This window comes from Adiantum capillus-veneris, chromosome 24 (genome assembly GCF_014529385.1).
Source record: "Adiantum capillus-veneris isolate H3 chromosome 24, ASM1452938v2, whole genome shotgun sequence".
Taxonomy (NCBI): domain Eukaryota; kingdom Viridiplantae; phylum Streptophyta; class Polypodiopsida; order Polypodiales; family Pteridaceae; genus Adiantum; species Adiantum capillus-veneris.
The window spans coordinates 4,169,050-4,189,349 of NC_140954.1; positions in this window are offsets into that span (position 1 = coordinate 4,169,050).

The following is a 20,300-nucleotide window of genomic DNA, read 5'->3' on the forward strand; positions in this document are numbered from 1 at the left end:
TGATGTACCCCCGAGGCTGAATAGCCCGATGCTGTAGGTCGATGCTACAAGGTGGCTCTTGTGAGAAGAAAGGTGATGAGTTGGGATTGTTGTCCTCCACTAGAGGTAGTGGGTGATTGGAAGTCTTTGTATCTCTGGATCGCGAGTAGGAAGCAACCTAGCTATCTTTGATCTCTCGATTCGATACCTTAAAGTGTAGGCTATCCTGCAAATAGAGTGGTGTATCTGCTCCATATGCTCTTATATCTGCATACATAGTGCTCTAACTCTCCATCTCAACTTTACATATTTTGCAGGTCCTTTAGGCTCTTGAGGATGCATGTAGCTTGTCTTCTCTCTCTCTCTCTCTCTCTCTCTCTCTCTCTCTCTCTCTCTCTCTCTCTCTCCCCCCCCCCCCCCCCCCCCCCCCCTCCCTCTTGGGGATTTGTCAGGTATGCCACCATGAGCAAGGGACAAAGGAGCACAAAATATGTTGATGTACCGCCTATTATGAGATTAAAGGATGCTTTGACTGGGATTTGCACCATTGGCCAGGGTCATGGATTATTGTGACAAGAGATGTGTGGGGATGTACCTCTTAGAGATGCGGAGACTCGTAGATTCAGAGAGACTCTTCTCAGAGGTGGACACCCCACACTAAGAGAGGGTCTACACAAAGACAGATCGTGGGTTTCTATAGACCCCCTACTGAGCAGCAACACAACAAAGTGGGAACACTACTGGCTAGGCAAGGGACATAACTTGATAGAGCTGTCCAGGTAGGACGAGCCAGATGCCCCAGGCTATGAGGATCCTCACATCATAGGAGATGCATACATAGGTGGATTAGGATCATCATTGATCGACATCGAGCACAACCTACCAAGCTTCCCTATTCCCCCACTCCTCCCGTGTATTGATATATTTGATAGTCTCTAGCTCTCATCTCCCCTACCTTGTTCACAAGTAGATGTTTGGAGCGACCTTCAAAGGAAGCTTTTTTCGAATATTTCTCTACTAACCAAGTATAGTAAAAAATTACGCTCCAAAAAGCTCTTCCAAACAAGTAACATGAAAAGCTTCCTTACAAAATTTCGCTCCATGCTCTTCTCTCCCTCCCTCCATGTGTCTCTATGTACCTATACATATCTCTCTTTCTGTCTCCTTTGCTCTCTTTCTCTATCCCTCTCTCAATCAGGCTCTTTATCACTATCTCTCTCTCTCTCTCTCTCTCTCTCTCTCTCTCTCTCTCTCTCTCTCTCTCTCTCTCTCTCTCTCTCTCTCTCTCTCTCTCTCTCTGTGGTCTCATAGGTCATCTTGGACTTTTGAAGACGTTGATATAACATTTCATTTCTCTCTACGCGCCTATACATCTCTTTCTCTCTCTACAGGTCCCAAAACAAGTTCAAAATCCATTTATTTAAAATTAAGAAATTTTAAACAATAACAAAGAGCATAACACATCTCTCTCTCCGTCTCCCTTCTCTATGGGTCTCTCTCCCTCTTTGCAACTATACGTCTTGCACACACTCTCTCTAGCTCTATGCACCTATATATCTCTATCTCTCTCTTCCTTTCTCTCACTACAAGGCCCTATCAAGTTCAAAACAACTTTATTTGAAATTAAGAAATTTAAACAATTTCAGAGAGAACTACACCTCTCTCTCTCTCTCTCTATGTCGTATTTTGACCTAGTAGACAACATTTGACTTTTTTTATCATAACTTTTTCATTTAACTCCGATTTAGGTGATCTATAGCCTCAATCAAAGAGCATGACATCCTCTATGCATTGATGTAAAGACATAATTTTTATGAGCAATGGAAGGCTTTGTCGTAATAACATTTGAGAATTGAAAAAACTGTCAAAACTTTGCGTTTTTGTCACTGACTTGAAGGCAATGTCGGACAAAACTTGCAAGGGTGGAAAATCCACACTCGTCATGGAGAATGGTGCAAAATCTCCAAGGAATTTGGATGCTAATCCAACCACATTGTCTACAACGGAAGCAATGATCATGGCTTACTTGGTCTCATTACAAAAAACCGTGAACAAGCAAGGTGAAGAGTTGCGCGCACTTGCAATGGAGAATGGCACTTTAAGAGTTCTTGTTGTGGATAATGAGCACCTCAAAGAAGGTTCTTGAAATGCAAACAACATGCTTGATGAATCTTGAGAATGAAGTTCAAGAATGTAAGCGCTCTCTTGTTGACATGAATGTATTGAAAGAGCGCTTGAACAAAGTTGAGAGTGATCATGTATTGAAAGAGGAAACGACAGATAAAATACGATATGATGTATATGAGATGAGGAATGCATCCAAATCATGGGTTGATATATTTAAGGACGATGTGGTTTCTACATCTCCTATCACGTAAGCCGTTGTCCAAGCAAACAATGTAGAGAATGTGGACACTCAAGAACTGCATGAACGACAAAAACACTCAAAGAACATCGTCATTCATGGAATCAAGGAGGAAAGCATGGAAACACCCCAATCTCTAGAGGTTGCTATTGAAGAGTTTTTTGCTACATACTTTGGCATGTCAGGAATCATGCCATATGGTGCACATCAAGTTGGAAAACTAGGAGTCCCTCACTCGGGAGAAAGAACTATTGTATGTACCATGACTAATGAGGTAAAGAGAAAGATCATCCTTGACAACAGTTGGATCTATCTCAAAGGAACGGGTTCTAATGTATATGAGGATCACACTCTTATGCAACAAAATACACGTCGCAAAGAATATGAGGAAAGAAGCAAGAAGGTAAAGGTGTCGTCTCAACAAGAAAAGTCACTTGAGGAGGATGCAAGTCCACCCAACAAATAGGGACACATGATCTATGAGACCAACTCACATTGCGAATAAGCTTAGGATTGTAACGGGTATCCATGGAATGCGGGAATTGACATTGATGAGCTTACCAATGACTCCAATGTGATACTTCTTATCGAAACATGGGAGCATGATGCGCAACGAATTCTTGGATTTGACAAATACGATGTGCATTTTTTGATGTGGGCCAAAAATGCAAAGCAATGTAGAGGCCAAGGAGGCATAGCATCTATGATAAAAAAGGGTTTGAAAGATGTTTCCATTGTCAAAGAAGATAAGTATAAACGCTACTTATGACTGAAAATCAGTCCACCAAATGGTCAACTCATGTTGGTGGTTGGTTGCTACATTTCTCACTATGACTCCAACTTTTTATGCTCGCTTGGATATGGATAGAGATCATCCCTTTGTTGAACTAGAGGAGACATTGCTCATTACAAAGACCAGGGTAAAGTCATTTTCTTTGGATACATGAATGCTCGCACAATTATGTTACAACACGACACACAACAAGTCGACATGCCACATGTTTCAAGAAGAATGGATGACTCATACATGTATAATCGAAGTTCTAATGATGCAAAAGAACTGGATCACTATGGAAAGTCACTTCTACAGATGTGCAATAGTATCGGAATGCTCATTGCAAATGGTGTATCTTTATGGCAAGGCACCAATGACTTTACATGTCGAAAGCACAATGATGATAACATGATTGACTATATGTTATTTTCAGAAGCCACTCTAGAATGCATACAAAGCTTTATACTTGGTGACTGGAATCCGAAATTGGATCATAGGATGTTATGTATTGACCTTAAGTGTGGTAAAAGACCCGAGCATGTAGCTTCCAATCATGATGTAAATCATTCATACCTATGTCTAGACTTCAAACGAGCACTTATATATGCTGATATGGTGGACCAAATGTTAAGCATGATAGAGCATCAAGAGAACCCAACATTAGAATGCAAGTGGAAATTTTTCAAAGAATTAATTTTCTCTTGTGCGAAGGAATGCTTTTCGGTGAAACACATGTCTTGCAAAAGGTCTAAGAATGATTTGACATGGAATGTAGTCAAGCCTTAAAACACTTGCTAAGTTTGGATGCAAGCAAAGACAAGGAAGTTTACTTGGAATGCTTACACACATACAAAGCACTTGTTCAAAAAAAGAGGAGAAGGTGGGAAGTCAAAAAACAACTTCTTTTAGCGCAAGAGAAAGCACATGCATGTGGCAAGTTTTGACAAAATCTAAAAGGCAAGCGTGTTGAGAGCTTTGGTGACTTGACTCTTGAGGATATGTATACGCATTGCAAGAACCTCTATGAGCAACCCAATGTTGATAAGATGGAGTTTGTAGCTCCCTTCCATTTATGCCTCCCTTTTTTACCATTGAAGATGTATGCCGCGCGCTTGAGAAACTTGATACTCGCAAGGCAGGGGACCTTCAAGGTGCCAAGGCTGAAATGATTAAATGGAAAAGCAAGAAAACACGATATTGGATACGCGATATGTTTAACCTTGTACTTGAACATGGCATGCCTCATGATTGGAGTGTCAATTGGATCAAACCTTTGCACAAAGGAGGAGATGTAAACAATGTGAACAACTATCGCACTATAATGGTTGGTTCTTTGATGGCAAAGTTATTTGGATGTATCATGGAGATGAAGATAAGTGAATGGGTTGAAAAGAACGACAAATGTGCGCTTGGCCAAGCAGGTTTTCGAAAGCATCATAACACTATTGATCACCTTGTCACTCTTCGTATGGAAGTGTCTCGATTGAAAGGAAAAAAGTTGTATTGTTGCTTTGTGGATTCCAAGAAAGCTTTTTTGACATGGTACCGCGAGGAAATATTTGGAGATGTATGCAAACATTCAAGTGCCGAGAGAATTTATGCATGTAGTTTTTTGCATCTACCAAAAAGTGACATGTCGACTACGTATGGGAGATGGAATTTCAAATTTTTTGGCAAGCACCATTGGTGTCAAACAAGGATGCCCACTTTCCCACCCTCTTTGGGCTACTCATTGATGAATTGGAATGCATGGTTCTTGATTTTATGTAGCAAGAAGGCATAGAAGAGATCAAGATTGGATATGCGGTGATCATGCTTTTGCTTAATGCCGATGATGTAGTGCTCTTGGCACATACTTTAGAAGATGCACAAAAGCTTATGAGTGTCTTGGAACGCTTTTGCCTACATAGCGGGGCCAAAACCAAGCTTATGCTTGTAAAGACCCTCAATGACAAAAATCCATGCATTGTATACAACAATAAGCAACTTGAAGTGATAGATAAAGTCAAATACCTTGGCCTTGAGGTTCCATCCAATCATAAATGGAAAGTTTGCGCAATGCATTGCTTGGAAGCCGGAAAGAGGACTTATTATGCATTTGAGAACATGTGCAATGCTGGAGAGATCAAGTGTTGGGCTCTCAAAAAGTACCTCTTTGACACATTGGTGACACCGATGCTTCTTTATGGAGTAGAGGTGTGGGGTGGTAGCATCGGGAAGTCTACTTGGAAAGAGTTTGAGAATGTCCAAAAGTGTTTTCTCACCAACTTTCTCCAAGTCAAGACACAAACACTCTACATGCTCTTACTTCTTGAGTCCGGATCTCTTCCCATTGAGTCTTGGGCATGCAAAGGGTTGTGGAGTACATGCTTAAGACACAACGTAGCCCTTTGTATCGACTTCCTAGAATCGCATATGAAGCAAGTCAAAAGATCCAAAAGACATGCAAGAGCAAAATACTAAGTTCGGGGTGGATGCTTGACATCAAGAAATGGTTTGGAAGATGGGATGCATGTCACTTGGTCAAGGATGCATCGATCGACTCCCAAGTTAATGAGGCCTTCTTACAATGCCAATGTATCACGACTTGGGAGAAATCCAGAGGTTCTTACTTCAGCCATTATACCACACACATTGTCCCAAACTACAAATCTCTCTTCTTCTCTGAACGAGGTAACCAAACCCATCCCTACATCCTTGAACCCATCCCGTTGAGTGCGATCCGCACCATTGCCTCCATTCATCTTAGCTCCCATTCTCTCCGCTGCGAGACAGGACGTTGGGGCACTGGCGAGGAGTCTCATCCACTTTGCACCTTATGCCCTCATAAGGTGCGAGAGAATGAGTACCACACACTACTTGAGTGCTCACCTATTTGGTTTGTATTGCCGAGCTCTTTCCATAGATATGCTACATGATATAGTTTTGAGGTACGTAGATATGGGCTATCCATGACCCCCCTTTTATGTTCTAGTGTTGATTGAAATCTGATTGGTTACTCTTACAAGGCCCTTTTGGGGTTCATATTTTTCCTAATGGTACAGTTGGATCCATACATATGGATAGCATGTGTATGGATGTTAGAAAAAACATGAAAAATTGTGCCCAATTGATTTGATCACCTCTAGTTATTTGGGCAAAGATCCTTCCCCAAATATTTACTAAGGGTCAATATTTAATGAAATCAAATATTCTACAAAGATTTTTACTAAAATAAAATATTCTCAAATAGTCCGAACATTTTCCTAATTGAAGTGGTGTAAAAGCCTAAAAAAACTCTTTTGACATTGTCTGGAGGTTCTTAGAACGTTATGGGCAAGACCTGAGGAAGCAGAAAATAGTGTAGACCTATGTACCTCCTCATGCTATCGACCTGTTGTCTTTTGACAATGGCTCGCAAAGGCCGGCCCCCAATAAGGTAAATCAGAAACACGTCGCTAAATCTACCCCTACTGAATTGGCACAAAACTGGTCTGAGAACCCCTTAAATCTGCCCGTGGTGCCGCGGATGGATTTGGGGGGGTGCTTTTGTTGTTAATTGATGTTGTGAAGTTGCTTTGATGTTCTGATTGTGCACCCCTTTGTTCTTGAACCTCCTCATGCGGCCCGGTTATCTTGAATTCATAATTTCTTCTTCAAAAATTATTCAAAATGCATAGACAGAGCAGGTAGTAAAAACCCCCAAATCTGCCCATGGTGCCATAAATATAATAGGAGGAATTTCTTAAGTGAGAAAATAGGTGTCGGGTTGAGCTTCGAGTCCCAAATGCAGATTTTTTGATTATGTCTGACTCGATTGTCAGAACTCGTCGATTGTAGATGTCAAAGGTGTATGGTTTAAAACACTCATTATTGCCCAATAGGTTTTGAGACTCAATTTTCAACTGTCCATAGTAGACGAGTATATTTAATTGCCAGTTAAGTATGGAAACCCCCCTAAATCTATCCACGACGTCGCAGATAGATTGTGTCCCTTTGGACTTGTCAAAGAGAACAAAATTCTAGTGACATGTATGTTTATGTTTTTTTTTTGAGCTTGCATTCTTAACAGTAGTCTCTTGTTGAATGTTGTTAGTATATTGGGTTTCTTGTGTTTTAAATGATATTTGTGAAACTTGGGACCCAATTTGGATTGAAATAAACAATGAGTTTGAGGATGACTTGGCAGCAAAGCCATACTTGCAATATTTGTCCAACAAGATGTTTTATGTTTGGGAGGGCAACCACCAAACTGTTGCATGGCAAGCGACAATTAAAGAGAATTTCATTATGGTAAAAAGAAAAGCATTTTCGTGTGCTATGCACAATTATTGATCTGACAAAAGTTTTTGAAATAGCTTTGCTAACAAGTCTTCAACGTATGAACTTGTAAGTGGAATTGTCTACTAATCATGAGATTGTTGTAGAGATGTTCTATTGTGATTGATATTTTACATGTTTCCTACTTAGCATGAACACACATGCTTTGGTTGCAACTCATTTGAGGGATGAAATGGTAAATTGTTCAAATATTTGTGCGACCAATCATGATGAGTATTTACGAGCTTTGCCAAAGAAAGATTAACAAATAATTGCATTTGTGAGAAAGAAGTATTCAAAAGGAGCTGAGCCTTGGTACCCTTCGACGAGGCGATACCTTGGGAAGTTGTTGTATGATGTAAATATTCTTTGATTATTTTATTAACTTTAGATCCTTTTTTAATAAAATTATTTAATTAAAGAGCATTGGTTGTTGTTTAATATGAAGGTTCAAATGTCTAAGAGTTCCATTTTCAAATGGAGAAATCAAAGTTGAGAATATCAGAAGATGATCTCAAGAAAGAGGAGGAGAAAATCAAGAATGATCTTGCTTGTAAATATGGAGATCGAATTGGGAAGGTGAGTTTGAATCTAAATTTAGTTTTATAAGTTTTTCTTCTCCTGGTTGTTATTGTAATTAGCTTTTTGTTGTAGATTTAAAATATTGTGGATCCTCATCTTGGAAAAGAGTGGTTAGATCGCATTTGGGCCCTTTTCAAATAGGGGCCAAATAGTTGGGCTACTCTTGAGAAGCTCAACCTCATTGCCTTCCATGATGCATACAAAGAGAATAAAGTTTTATGGACTAGTCTATTGGAGGCGAATAAAATTACTCGAGTTGCGTATGGATTAAAACGAAGAGATCACATGTTTCGTGTGTAAGACTCGCAAATGTACATATTTCTAAGAGCTAACATACTTTTCACTCACAAATTTAATGTTTTTTTATTTTTATAGTTGGCTTCGTTGTGAGGGCTTGCTTTGAAGACTTCTAGATAGATCCACTAGATTGTTAGTTGATTATGTCGATGTGCCAGGAGGTGTTGTTGTGCCCCTGCTTGCACAATTGATATGTATTTTGTGGAGGTGAAGTTGGAAGCAAGGGTACACCTCTTTCACTTGGAGATATCTCTTGAATCCAAGACAAGGGATGCTGACGTTCAAACATTAAAAAGGGATGATGCTTTGTGGATGGCAGCTCAACGTGTGATCTATATGTTATATCGTAATATATTTATTTTTTTGCTCTTTGATTAGGTGCTGTGTTTTCTTAATCATATATATTTCTTTGCAAATACCTCTCTCATTTGAAATCTCAAGGTCACATTGCTGCCATCCCTATTATGGCAAAACAATGGGCTATTACTGTGAGTGGTGAAGGATGCATGTGGGCTCCCGCTATGCATCAACTCTCAAAGTGGGAGTTGGATCATTGTCCTTGGTGGGTGGACATGGTTTAGGTAGTATATGGTGAGATTTCATTGTGACACTCTTATTTTTATGTACATGTAGTGCAAAACTTCTACTCTACTTTTGGTTCATAGGAGGGGTGTCCATCCACCATGTTTCATTAAGGAAAGCATGCCAATGTTTCACTTATTGGGCATGAGGCCAACATATTCACTAATGAAGCATTACCTCCCCGATGATTCTCGAGTTTTATCTTTGTTGAGAGAGCCATGGCGTGGTGCATTACAGAGGAGCCATGGACTAGTGGCATGCTTTGTAGAGATGCTGTGTAGGCCGAAGGGTATATGTTTGGAATTTGGGTGTGGAACTTCTCCTATTCTTGCTGGTTGTTTGGAAATAGGACGCTCTTGTGCTTCCATTGATGGTGATGAGGATCTGATTGCATCATGTGTGTCGCTTTTGCTCCACTCAAAAAAGCGAGGCAGAGATGAGGCTTCTATCTCCATGGATGTGGATGATGAGGGAGATAGATTTTTAGGTGGTAACCCATTTGATGATTTGTGAGGCTCCCACCCTCTAGTAGGACATCATTTATGGTTTTGATTGACAGATTTTGGAGTACATTTTGTTTGGGAGACTTTGATGGTCATGTATTTTGTTTCGATTTGCCTGTCATCTATGCTTGATGTATTTTTGTGGTTAAGTTGGTAGTCATTATTGTTTCTTGTTTTATATGTTAGTGTGTTGCAATTGTACATTGAGGAGGTTGCTCAAAGGATGGCATTAGAAAAACGATACGATTGTGACTCTGGAGATGAACAACAACGATGCAATGTCTTTGTAGATGATGAGTGCGACTGATCTTAGTTTCAATGCTTACCATACGTACACTTGTAGTGGATATTTGTAGCAATTACTTGTGGTAATGGACTTTTGGTATCAAAAATGTTGAAAATGAAGAAGTGTAATGTTTGATATGTGTTAAAACTTTATACATTTCTTGTTTGGAAGAGTTTGATTTGGTTACTCACGTGGTAGGATTATGGCTCTCGGAATGGATGACAAGGATGCAATGTCTTTGTGGATGATGATTGTCACTTATCTTAGTTTCCATGAGTATCATACATACAATTGTAGTGGATATTTTTAGCAGCTACTTCTTGTGATTATGGATTTTTTAATAAAAAATGTCATGATAACTTGGTTCTTTTGTCCTTTTTGTTTCGAAAAGTTCTTTTGTCTACAAATAAATGCAAATATTCACACGTATAGATTATATTTAAACATATACATGTGTGTATGAAGTTATTTCTTGAATTGATTTGCTCAATTTTTGATTTGCTTGGATAACTTCACTTGATGATTGGTAAGACTCCTATGACCACATGCGGCTCGTTGTTCTATGTGTTTGGTTTTTGATCGACGTGTTATTTGACCGATGAGGTAGTGTGCCAGATTCCGGGCGTTTCGCTCACAAGTTGCGCATTTTTTTGAGTGCAGATTATGCGGCATAGGTAGTGCTCATGCATGACGATGTGGGTCACTCCAAAGAGTAGTTTGAGCATGGTCTTGTGTAATTCATCTGTAGATACAATGTGAACTAGCTATAGCTCATAAGTGGCCAATTCACACGTTTACATGATTTTTTTGGACAGTGTGGTCATCCATAGAGCCACTCATTTAGAATGAGCTAGTTTGCCAAGGTTTTGGTAGTTTCTGTTTACCATTTGTGGATCTGTCTATTGAGACACTTAGTATCTGTTCACGCTTTATGCAATTTCGGTGATATTTTTGAGTTTTTACTCAGTTTATAGGGGAAACTCTACCTTAATTTTTCCAAATTCTTGCCATGTTTTGTGGATATCTACAGTTTACTCTATGATGCTTTAGTGGTTAAGTTTGACTCCCACTTTGACAGGTTTTGTTGGTTGCATATGCTTGTGTGGCTACACTACAGGTAGTCACAAGCTTTATAGCTTCTATAGGTTTTTGCAAATCTTTGTGTGCAATTTTCTTATGGGATGTGTTTTGAGCATGTTTGCTCACTACTTGGGTATATGGTTATCCGCTTTACACTCGTATGAGTTGTTTGTCTTGTTGGAATTAGGGTTGCAGAGAAACACACACAGCTTGGAGAAGACGAAGGAAGCTCAAGGCACACAATAGAGAGTGTGTTACTTAGTGTGCAATGGAAAGATTGATAGCCCTAGAGTGATGGGCGTATATACAATGCACGGGGGAAAAAACCTCCTAAAGAGGGAAAAAATGCCCCGGCGGTCCTAGTGTGTTCACACACATCACTACCACATGTATATGGTAACAAATCCCCCCTGGAGTGATGCGGTGAACGAGAGCTGGCACATGAGTAAAGGGAAGTGCCATGCCCTGAGGACAGGATCAGTCCACAAAGGGGAGTAAGCCCAAAGCTTTGCGGAAAGCTTCAAGCTTCTCACGAGACAATGCCTTTGTGAAAAGATCTACAAGGTTGTCCTGTGTTGGCACATAAGCCAAGCTGATCTCTCCTGCTGAGAGCCTCTCCCTGACATAGTGGTAATGCACCTCAATGTGCTTTGTGCGAGCATGAAAAACTGGGTTCCTCGCAACTGCCAATGCGCTCTGACTGTCAGTGTAGATAGTGTTGGCAGTGTCCTGTCCAACACCCAAGTCAGCCATAAGGCGTCTGAGCCATACACACTCAACCGTAGCTGTGAAGACTGCCCTGTACTCAGCCTCACAACTCGAAGTGGCCACAGTAGGTTGCTTCTTGCTCAGCCATGATATACATGAACTGCCAAGCATGAAACAAAAACCACTTGTGGACACTCGCGTGTCAAAACAACCAGCCCAATCTGAGTCCAAAAAAGCATGTAAGTCTGGCGGCAATGATCCCCCCTTGGGATAAAACAAGCCAAGGTGTAAAGTGCCACTAAGGTAGCGGAAAATCCTCTTGACAGCCTGCCAATGCTTAGACCCTGGGCTATGCATAAATCTGCTGACCTGTGAGACTGCAAACTGAATATCTGGCCTCGTGTTGCATACATAAATGAGGCAGCCAACAGCAGTTTGGTAAAGAGTGACATCAGCAGGATCGCCAGCATCATGTAGACTCAATTTCAAACCTGTTTCCATGGGAGTGGCAATAGGTTTGCAATCCTCAAGTCCAAACTTACATAGCAATGTCTCTATGTAACTTTTCTGACACAAGGCAATACCACCATCACACTGCTTAAACTGTATACCCAAGTAATGATGCAACAGCCCCAAATCTTTCATCTTGAAAGTAGCATTCAAATCAGCCTTAAATTCAGCAATATGTCTCTCATTTGGTCCAGTGATCAGCAAATCATCAACATAAAGAACCACAATGAGAAATACATCATCCTCACGCTTTACATACAATGTGCTTCCTGTTGGACTGTTACGAAAGCCTCGTTTAACCAAATGAGTGTCAGCTTTCTCATACCAAGCACGAGGAGATTGCTTCAACCCATACAAAGCCTTCTTACATTTGCACACTTTGTCCTCTTGTCCTTTTATGACAAAACCGCGAGGCTGCGTTACATAAACTTCCTCAAATATGTCACCATTCAAGAAAGCAGTAACAATGTCTGATTGATGTACATCCCAACCAAAATGAGCTGCCAATGCACATAGAAAACGCACAGTAGTCATACGACAAGTGGGAGCAAAAGTCTCTTCATAATCTATGCCTTTTTGTTGTGCATAACCCTTTGCAACAAGTCGAGCCTTATGGCGATCGATCTCACCATCTGGCTTGCGTTTCAACTTGTAAACCCACTTCGTACCAATGGCCTTTTTGCGAGGAGGCAAATCACATAAAGTCCATGTGTCATTCTCTATAAGTGCATCATATTCTGATTTCATGGCAGCAATCCAATTTTCTGAATTCTGTGCTTCATCAAAAGACAGAGGCTCCTCAACATCATGTAAACTAGACACAGCCAAAGCATAACAATCTGATGCATAAGATGCATGGTGAGAGCCTGAACGAGTACGACTAGATAAAGGTGCATCCAATTTACTGTCACGCAAAGTGTGCACCAGCCATTTTGGCATACCTCTAGCCTGCTCATTTTCAGCCCTTTCCTCATCAAGTACATCATGTACATCTGCATCAGTAATAGGCTGTTCTAAAACATTTTCAGAAACCCCCATAGGCTATACATTTGCCTCATTGGAACTTACATTCTTATTTCCACCACTGAAAAGAGGCAACAAAGTGTCATAAATGTCCTGTGAGCTTACATTACTGTCTCTAGTACATGACAGCAAGGGCTGAACAGAGTCTTCCACAAACACTACATCCCGTGAAACCAGAATACGTTTTGTTTGCGGATGATACAACCTGTAACCTTTGCTTTTAGCAGTATAACCAACAAAAATACATTTGACAGCCTTATCATCCAATTTTCTGCGCTGCACTTGTGGCACCAAAGCATATGCCAAACAGCCAAAAACACGCATGTGCTCAATAGAAGGCTTTCTATCATGCCATGCTTCATATGGAGTAATAGACTGCAAAGCTTTCGTAGGACACATGTTAAGTACATAAGTGGCACACATGATGGCCTCAACTTAGGACACGACTTGATCAAGTGATCATTGGCTTTACAATAATGGCAACGCATCTTCTTTTTGCCCTTATCACCAGAATTGCCAGACGAAGTGCTGCCAGCAGAAGCATTAGGAACAGAATTTTTGCCACTCGCAGCAGAACCATAAGAAGTGGCTGCATTACTGTTACCACCCTTTCTTTGAGAAGCAATAAAAGCCTGTTCAACTGCACGCTGCCTAGTCCTGTTTTTGCTAGAAAGTGACTCTTGCAACAGCAATGTGCATAATGCATCAAACTTGACAACTTCAGGATTTCCTTGGGTCATCAGTCTCCAAGTACTAGCAAAAGTCTGGTAGGAATTTGGTAAGGCATCAAGAACAGTCTGCACAAGGGAACTGTCCGAAATGACTTCACCTGCAGAAATGAGTTGCTCATTGATATCCTTGACACTAGCAAGGAAAGTGTCCATATCATCTTCCTCATGCATAATCTTCGACTCTAGCTCTTTACGCAGCAAAGCAATTTTAGCCTCATTGCGGCTTGCATAAAGACCTGCTAGAATATCCCAAGCCTGTTTTGCAGATTTTGCTGAACGGATGTGAGGAATAATGGTGCGCTTCACAGACAAGGCAATCAATGCATGAGCCTGCGCATCCTTAACATCCCAACGAGCTTGTTCTTCCGTAGGCAAAACAACTCTAACAGCTGCAATCCTTGCAGCAAGACCTGCAACATCCTCAACATCGCCTACATCTTCAGAACCAAGACGTACATCAATGCCCTGCACAATGTTCCAGACACCTTTTGACACAAGAACATGTTGCATCATATAAGCCCACATAGGGTAGTTGTCCCCATCCAACCTGTCCTCAGCAGCAAACATCTTGAACACATCTGTGTTGTTGTTGTCAGCCATGGTAAATGCTGCACTTGATATGAAAACTGCCCGAAAATAGGAGAAATGGAGCGGGAACAACACGTGCTATATAGCACAAACCGTACAAGACTATAAGGCACCTGTTATGCAGAAAACAACACTGACAGAAAATCTGCACAAAATGACGAAATAGCCTGTGCAGTACTGCCTGTAGTGGAAACGGAGGCCGAAATGAGCCCAAATCAAAATTTTGAGCAGACCGAGCTATTCGAGCTCTCCCAAAATATTTGTCGACCTGCGAACGCTCGCCAAAGCTCACTGAAATCGGAGAAAGTGAGCAGGCGTGTGCTGGAGCAGCTGGCGACTAAGCCCGGGAGGACGTGACCTGCTCTGATACCAATTGTTGGAATTAGGGTTGCAGAGAAACACACACAGCTTGGAGAAGACGAAGGAAGCTCAAGGCACACAACAGAGAGTGTGTTACTTAGTGTGCAATGGAAAGATTGATAGCCCTAGAGTGATGGGCGTATATACAATGCACGGGGGAAAAAACCTCCTAAAGAGGGAAAAAATGCCCCGGCGGTCCTAGTGTGTTCACACACATCACTACCACATGTATATGGTAACATGTCCCAGATTGGCTCACTTGGTTTAGCAATACTATTTATGCATGCAATTTGTGGAGCTGCTCTATGCATATGTGAGCAGTAATTTTGATGCTTTGATCATAACTATGGTTATGATCTTATAGTGGTCAAGTGCTCTCCCACTTTGTTGCCATTTGGTATGGTTTGTGGTTGAGATTTTTCTTGAGTTCTTACTCAGTTTACATGGGAGACTCTATCAGTTTTCTCCCAAGATTTCTTGCCATAGTTTTGGTTTCTTAGCATCCATATATTAGACATATGTGATAGTTTATAGTCAACACTAATGACTTGTGAGAGATGGAGGTGTCATAGTTGTCGATACTTGCGTTGTTGGAATTGTGGTCACAGAGGGCACATTAAACCAATAGTTTTAGATGTATGAGGAAGCAACAAATGTGTATGCATGATGCAAATGAGGTTTTGAAACATACTAAAGTGATTGCTTCATATGTCAGTTATAATGAGGACACGTTTGCCTTTAGTGTTCATGCTTACATGTCTTTGAAAGGTGACACTTCTCCTTGTTGGTTGCTAGATGAGGATGCAATTTTCCATGTCAAACCACATCGTGAGTAGTTTAACACTTTCTCTTGATGATGATTTGGTGTTTGACATTGTAGGTGCATAGATGTTTGCTTGTCATTGCCTAGTGGCCAGTGGTGCATCATATATGCCATGACATGTGCACTATGTTCCTCAACAGAGATAGAGTTTGATCAATGAGACAGCTAGCAGATTGTGGGTGGTAGACACTACTTAGAGAGCAGTCTTTTTGGATGCATTGTGGATCATTAGTGATTTCCAGAGGAGCCCTCAATGGCTTGGTATATCCTATGCATGTATCTAAGGTACGAGACGACATGCTCTTGATTTTGTTGCTGCATGCATTGAGCGAGAGACGAGACATGTCTCCTTTGCGAGTGAGCTCCACCATGTTCACAAGACATAGCATGTAGTTTTGCAGGACATGTCAAAAGAATATGTAGAGATAGAGGTCAAGCGACAGTGCTCTAGTGAGACACAACAAGTGTTGTTCTTGTATGTGCAGACAGAGGCTGAGTGGGTTTTCAACTTAGATACACAAACAAAGATTCCAGACATGGAGTTCTTGGATATGCTCATGCTAGAGGGTGATGAGTTGATGCCAAAACACACAGTTTTTCCTATGGGTGAGAGAGATGTAGCCATCCAATGTTGGACTTTTGCTTAAAGGTGAGGGGGATGTAGCCATCCCAGTGTCAACAATGACACACCCATACGTGATAAGAAGTGTTGATGAAACCTACAAAACCTGGCTACTAGCCTCCCTTTTGCTATCAGCATGCACTGCATCATGCCATGACATGTGCACTATGTTCCTCAACAGAGATAGAGTTTGATCAATGAGACAGCTAGCAGATTGTGGGTGGTAGACACTACTTAGAGAGCAGTCTTTTTGGATGCATTGTGGATCATTAGTGATTTCCAGAGGAGCCCTCAATGGCTTGGTATATCCTATGCATGTATCTAAGGTACGAGACGACATGCTCTTGATTTTGTTGCTGCATGCATTGAGCGAGAGACGAGACATGTCTCCTTTGCGAGTGAGCTCCACCATGTTCACAAGACATAGCATGTAGTTTTGCAGGACATGTCAAAAGAATATGTAGAGATAGAGGTCAAGCGACAGTGCTCTAGTGAGACACAACAAGTGTTGTTCTTGTATGTGCAGACAGAGGCTGAGTGGGTTTTCAACTTAGATACACAAACAAAGATTCCAGACATGGAGTTCTTGGATATGCTCATGCTAGAGGGTGATGAGTTGATGCCAAAACACACAGTTTTTCCTATGGGTGAGAGAGATGTAGCCATCCAATGTTGGACTTTTGCTTAAAGGTGAGGGGGATGTAGCCATCCCAGTGTCAACAATGACACACCCATACGTGATAAGAAGTGTTGATGATGCAGTGCATGCTGATAGCAAAAGGGAGGCTAGTAGCCAGGTTTTGTAGGTTTCATCAATGTTCGGGCATCTCATGTACGACCTACTAGTGTGTCGAGGCCTAGACTAGTAGCTACAGTGGGAGCATTTGTAGCAAGGATTGTCAGTTGTAAGGTGATTGGCACTAGCATGATGCACTGTGGAGCTATGCTTACCATACAAAGTTATCTGTGGGATTTACATGCAAGCTTTAGCATAGATACACATGCTTGTCTATCACTAGAGCTGATACAATTGCATGTAGATCGATTGAGCAAGCCAATGGGTGTAGGTTGAGAGGGTTTCTTACCTATTTCCTTGTACATACTAGTAGTTTAGGTAGTATCACTCACTGATCGGCACATCACCTTTAAGTGGGGGGTAAAGGCGTTATGTCTCTACCCAGGTCGGCAACCGCTTATCCACAATTCAATATGTTGTGTTACGTCTCTGTCCACAATCGGCGGCCACTTATCCACGGTCGACTGTCTGCCCCTATACCATTCCCTTATTCTTTTTATACCTAAAAGAACAAGGATCTCCTCCACTTCTTGGAGGTTGCTCCACCCACACATCAATGCACTTTTCCTCTTCCCTTCACTTCTCTTCTTGGAGGTTGCTCCACCCACACATCAATGCACTTTTCCTCTTCCCTTATTCTTTTTATACCTAAAAGAACAAGGATCTCCTCCACTTCTTGGAGGTTGCTCCACCCACACATCAATGCACTTTTCAAATGGTCCAATATCATTTTGTGCAAGACTGAGTGGCAATCCAGTGATAAAATCCATAGAAATGTGTTGCCAAGGAGAGTCAAGAGTATGTAAAGGCATCAACAAACTATATTTCTTACCATGATTATGCTTGTTTTTTTGACAACAAACAAAATAATGTGAAACATATATAACAACATTTTTCTAAGGTAGGGCCAATAAAATTGAGATTCTACTATATGAATAGTTGTGGCAATCCCACGGTTGGCCTATATATGGTGGTTCATGTCACTCTTTGACAAGTTGATGAAATGCAATAGTTATACATAGTTGCTTCTCAAAGAATAAATACCCATTATGAAAGGAGTATTGTGCATGAACAAATTATGTATGGTTAAAAGTTAAGCATGAATGTAAGCAAAGTCAGAGTCATGAGCATAAGTATCAACCATTTTTGAAAAAAAAAAGCACACAATATAGAAATGTTATTAATTGATGGCATGTAACTTAGTGTATCTACAACCTTATTTTCATGCCTTGGTTGATATTGATTGAGTGGATGTAAAATTTAAATAAATGATGGCCACTTGACGATCAAAGATAGTTGGTTGTGAAAGCAAATGACAAATGCTTTATTGATCAATTTTAATCAAAATTTTAAATCCCATCAAGTAATGTTTCCATAATTTCAAAGTATACACAATGACTAACATTCATAAGTGCTATAATTCAGCTCATTAAGATTCAACTTTCTGCTTTCATATGCAATGGGATGATTATCTTGCATAATATAGTACCAATAGCACACCCACTATCATCAATTATAACCAAAAAGAGAAGTTGTATCAAATTAGGAACATATAAGAAGATAGGGGCATGCACGAGTGCATATTTGAGTGTTTTGAATTTTTTTAACATTGGTAATTCCAAGTGAAAGATGCATTCTTTTTTAAATGGTTTGTGAGTGGTAAAGCTATGTAAGAAATTTTTTGAAATGAATTTTTTATAATAACCACACAAACCAAGGAAATAACAAATCTCATGAATAGATTGAGGTCTAAGCCAGTGCTTGATGCATTTAGTTTTCTTGAAATTTTCACACAAATTCCTTCACCAGAGACAATGTGAGCTAAATATTCAACCTCAGATTGAAGGACAAGCTTTTCTCAAGCTTCAAATAAAGTTGATTTTTATGCAAAAAATCAAAAACCAAATCACATGTACGTAATGCTCGTTTTCGTTCCTACTAAAAACCAAATTCTCATAAAAGAAAATCACAACACAATTGTGATGCTTCAAAAAGATGCAATTCATCATGCGTAAAAATATAACAGGTGCATTTGTTAAACCAAAAGGAATTACAAGGAATTCATATTGATCAAATTGTGTTCAAAATGCACTTTAATGAACACCACTTTCCATCATAGACACTTGATAATATCAAGATTAAAGATCTATCTCAGTAATAATGGATGCACCACTTAACTTATCAAGTAAGTCACAAACACGAGGAATAAAAAAATGATTCTCTACTGTGATTTTATTAAGTGCTCTATAGTATTACTGTGCCTACTACTCGGTCCAAACTCGCAAGAACCCATTAATTTCTTTGGTATATTTCTAACGAATCTACGAATTGGAAAGCAAAGTCCTTCCACATGTCGCCATCAGAGGCACCCTCTTGCCTTCCTCTGCACAACCCAACACCCTAGCGAATTTCTTGCTCTGTTCAGTAGTGCCACGATGGCTTGTTGCTTGCATCACCTTCATAACATCATTGGTGGCAGAACGAGTGCAGCACGCTAGGGGAGAGGAGGGCGCTTTGTGTGCAATGATGCAAAAAACAAGGTCTAAAAATGCACAAAGCTCCCACCTCCCTATCACCCTTACCATAGCAAAACACGGACATACACACACAAACCCTCTAACAATAGATACGCCCCCACGTCAACACTAGCAGTACCTCTCTCTCTCTCTCTCTCTCTCCGTTTTCACCCTAACACACAACATGGCTCTCTCTGTCTTTCTTTCCCATTGAAACAAACGGGTTCAAAAATATTGAAGTGACCTACCCAGGGACCTCCTTTGCCTTTCTAATTCGCTGCGTGAACCTGTTACCTCTGCCTGTACTCAATCATTCCTCTCTCTCCTACGTGCCTCCCTACAAGCAGGCCATGCCTTGTATACAAACCAGACTCCGAGAGAGAGAGAGAGAGAGAGAGAGAGAGAGAGAGAGAGAGAGAGAGAGAGAGAGAGAGAGAGCGAGAGAGAGTGCACCATTCGCATCTCCTCCGGTGGGCAGAAACAAAATGGAAAGGAACAGAGTCGGTGCGCCTATCAGGCTGCAAACCACTCTTCGCAAGAGACCCTCCTCTCTCTCTCTCTCTCTCTCATATCGCCTTGATAGCGCACTTGCAAAAAGAAATACACCAGTGTTGCCCTGGTCCCTGCGTCGCCCTGTTTCTCCATTTGTTCCCACCCAAAAAATCTGATGCTACCTCTCTCGTTTCTTTCAACTCACTTCATCGTTCGCCTTTTACATTTTGTATTAATTCATTTATATTACACTCCAACCTCAGGGAAAAGTAGACCTCAACTTCTCAACTTCCCACCTAAACCAACCATGAGCATCTCCCTTTCCCTTTCTTTTTTCTTTTCTGCTTCATTGCAAAGTGAGCATCTTACTAGATTCGTGTTAA